The following is a 1,558-nucleotide window of genomic DNA, read 5'->3' on the forward strand; positions in this document are numbered from 1 at the left end:
AATGAGAAACCAGCTATGGTCTCTATCTCTCAATTTCAATTTAAGGGCTTTATTGGCATGGTAAACATATAAAGCAAGTGAACTAGATTATAAACAATAAAAATGTACAGTAAACATTACACACAAAATTTCCAAAAGAATAAAGACATTACAAATGTCATGTTATGTGCAAATAGTGAAAGTACAAAAGGTTGCCTTGTGGCAACAAGTCGCAAATCTTCCTGCTGTGATGGCACACTGTGGTATTTCACCCAATAGATATGGGAGTTTATCAAAATTGGATTTGTTTTTGAGTTCTTTGTGTATCTATGTAATCTGAGGGAAATTTGTGTCTCTAATATGGTTATACATTTGGCAGGAGGTTAGGAAGTGCAGCTCAGTTTCTACCTCATTTTGTGGGCAGTGTGCACATAGCCTGTCTTCTCTTGAGAGCCAGGCCTGCCTACGGTCGGCCTTTCTCAATAGCAAGGCTATGCTCACTGTACATAGTCAAAGCTTTCCTTAAGTTTGGGTCAGTCAATGTGGTCAGATATTCTGCCACTGTGTACTCTCTATTTAGGGCCAAATAGCATTCTAGTTTACTCTTTTTTTTGTTAATTCTTTCTAATGTGTTTAATGTGTAATCTTTTTGTTTTCTCCTGATTTGGTTGGGTCAAATTGTGTTCTATACTGGGGCTATTATGTGGGGTCTGTTTGTTCTCTCTCTTTCATTATCTCTCAGAGATTCCACCTCAGGGCGAACGTTGGTGTGAGCTATTTATCATATTATCTTTGCGTGCATTTCCCTTTCACACTGACTGCATCCCAAATAGCACCCTATCCCCTATATAGTGCACTACTTTTCACCAGAGCCCATTGGGCTCACTATGTAGGGAATATGGTGCCATTTGGGATACTCGCTGTGTGGGGGATGGTGATCATCAGAGGGGTTTGCCTCAGATCTATTAGTGAATAACATAGAATTTACAGTAGCAGGTTTCTCTGCATCTCAGCCACTCATACAGCCATATATGGTCATGACATGTCAGTGTTAGTCATAGTTAGCTGAGGTCAGGGAATACCTAGTTGATACCCGCCCTCGCCCTGTCACCGGTCCTGCCCACACACTGTTACCATGACATCAGCGAGATTGGAGCAACATGCTTCCTGATAAGGAAATTGATCTCCGATGCTATCAAGGAACTGTTCTTCATACACAAAGTACCAGAAAACACAGAGACGGATACTGTAGTTGTGTAACAGAAACATTTGAGCATGTTGGATGGAGCCCACTCACATAGTAGTTGAAGGAAGAGTTGTAATGTATATAGTATGCAAACTTTATAATAACAATTTGCAATTCTTCAAAAACATTTCAGAGTAGGAACTAGTAACTACAGGTGTTTGTGTGTATGAGCTGACTGCCTGCGCTGTGACATTATCACACAGAGTGGAAGCTGACCAAAAATGAAAACCTCCCACTCACTCACCATAGAAACAGATGGCTATACCTTCAATATGATGTCCCCCTTCCATTTGATCTAGTTATTCAACCATTAACATGACAAAAACACAGGTG

Source organism: Oncorhynchus mykiss, chromosome 11 (assembly GCF_057628025.1).
Source record: "Oncorhynchus mykiss isolate SJ-2025 chromosome 11, ASM5762802v1, whole genome shotgun sequence".
NCBI classification, from domain to species: Eukaryota; Metazoa; Chordata; class Actinopteri; order Salmoniformes; family Salmonidae; genus Oncorhynchus; species Oncorhynchus mykiss.